The following is a 2,439-nucleotide window of genomic DNA, read 5'->3' as shown; positions in this document are numbered from 1 at the left end:
TGAAATCTCTTAACCATCTACTATGTGCTAGGTACTCACCATGTCTGCTCTCCTCTGCCTCTCTTTATGTTGGCCTTGTTCTGACTATTGCACACAGGCTTTCTCCACAGGTGGCAAAGTCAGCCATCCTCAGCTGTCTTCACAGTCCCAGGAACAGGAAGCAGCAATAGATATCTACTATTAATTTTTAAAATGCAATCTCATAACAACCTATGTAATCACTATATTTTTTTGGAACTGTTGGGTAATTATCTGGCCCCAAACTTAGTGACTTGAAAGAATTTATTTAATTCATGAGTCTCTCTGTCTTGGTTGAGTGATTCTTGGTCTGGAACAGGACCATCTGATCTTAAATGAGATAACTCATGGATTTGTAATATGTTGTCAGGTTTCTGGGAGCTGGGTGCTCTAGGATGACCTCACTCAAAGGTCTAGACTTTGCTGATCTCCTCCATGGTGCACACAGGAGTGACTGGACACTGGGTGTCCATCAGCCAACCCTGACTTATTCACATGGACATTGGAGAGCTCCATGAGAGTGATGGAGGTAAGTGTTCCCAAGGCTCACACATGGCCCTGTAGCATTGCTACTTTTGAGGTATTCTGTTGGTTTAGTTCCTCTCTTTCTCTCTCCATGTATGTAATGTACATTACAGAGAGACAGACAGACAGAGATGATAGATGATATATAGATTTCGTTAGGCTTTTTGAGGCAGGGTCTTGCTATGTAATTTAAGCTAGTCTCAAACTTTCTCTGTAGCCCCGGGCTAGTCTCAGTCTCCAGATCTTTGTGCTTGTGCTTGTGTGTGTGTGTGTGTGTGTGTGTGAGCATGTGTGTGTACATGCATGTCATGGCATGCGTGTGCAGATCAGAGAACAACTTCAGATATCAGTACTTGCCTTCTACCTCATTGGAGATAGGGTCTCTTCTTGCTCTGCATACACCAGGCTAGCTGTCCTACGATGTTCCAATGACTCGCCTGTCTCTACCCCCCCCACCCCCGGTCTCACCATAGGAGTGTAGGGATTACAGACACACACTACAGTGCCTGGCTTTACATGGGCTCTAGGGAGCTGAACTCAGGTCATCACACTTACATAACAAGTGCTTTAGCCACTGAGCCATCCCCTCAGTCCTCGATCTCACTAGCTTCTTACCACAGTCTCTTGAGTGCTAGGATTGTATGCAGTAATCTCTGTTCCTAATAGAAGAGCTGAAAAGTCAAAGGGATTGGATATAGGGAGACGTGGGAAAACTTTGAACATAACTGATTTGTTATGAAAGATACAGGCGCACACTTCAAAAGCTAAGAAGTTTATTCAAGGTCATAAAGTTAGAAAGCATCAGAGACAGGATTTGAGCCTTAATCTTCTAACTGAAAATATCACTCTCTTTCTATATTTTTTTCTAGTTTTGTTGATTGATCTTGGTTCCACGTATCAGTATGTAATTAATCTCTAAAATCCTATTCTTAGATCAGTTTTGAAGGACTTCAAAGTTACTCTGAAGAGTTCTTTGTTGTAATAAAGGCTTTTCTTGACTCTATTACAAGTATTTTCCTCATACTCATACCTACAGCAAAGTCAGGTTCATGTTTTCATATCACAGCTGTGATTTGAAACACCAGATATTATTTTTAGAAAAAAACAGATAACTAACTTAGCACCTGGTAAGTACTTATTTGTAGGGAATGAGGAAACAATTAGTTGACCAGCTGGGAAGCTAGAGGATGGTAAATGAACATGTCTACAGGGTAGGGAGAAGGCTGTCAATAACAGAAGAGACTTCTAGGCAGGTAGACTTCAGTCCTATGGGGTTATAAGGAGAGGGGAAGTGGCGACCATGTAAACTGAGGACTCTGTAGCCTGGTGTGTGAGACTCTATGCATAGTTCAGAGCCAGCCTTAAGGAACTTTAGGAATGGGATAAGGCCCAGAAAGCCTGGCTTTGTATTGCAAGACTCAAACATCCCACATTGTACCTATGTAAAAAATACTTTAGTGCAAATCATCCTCTTCGCTTAATAACGTGTTAAATTGTCTCTCTAGAATAGTCCTTAGGTTGTTTGTGGGTGCCACAGTCCCACAGGCAGCTTTATCTCAGGAAATTCAATGACAAAAAGTTGCACAGATTGGTAGGCATTAAGAGAAATCATAAGACTGTAAAAAGAGTGGAACATAAAAAAGGTAGACTCCAAGAATTTCCTTTTTGCAAGTAAGAGCTCTTTTCAAATGTAACACTTAACAAGTAGAACTGAACACTTGGGGATATCTCTAGATCAAATTATAGGGGTGTGCAAAGGGTTCAAGTGAGATAGTGTGGAGGTAGAGGCAAGGGGTTGACCATGAAAGCAGGCTGTGTGTAAGATTCAAGCTACTTACAGGGAAATGGTGTGTGAGTGTGTGTGTGTGTGTGTGTGTGTGTGTGTGTGTCTGTGTG

This window comes from Nannospalax galili, unplaced genomic scaffold (assembly GCF_000622305.1).
Source record: "Nannospalax galili isolate Female #2095 unplaced genomic scaffold, S.galili_v1.0 scaffold494, whole genome shotgun sequence".
Taxonomy (NCBI): domain Eukaryota; kingdom Metazoa; phylum Chordata; class Mammalia; order Rodentia; family Spalacidae; genus Nannospalax; species Nannospalax galili.
The sequence above is the reverse complement of the archived record's forward strand: the minus strand, read 5'-3'. Positions refer to the sequence as shown.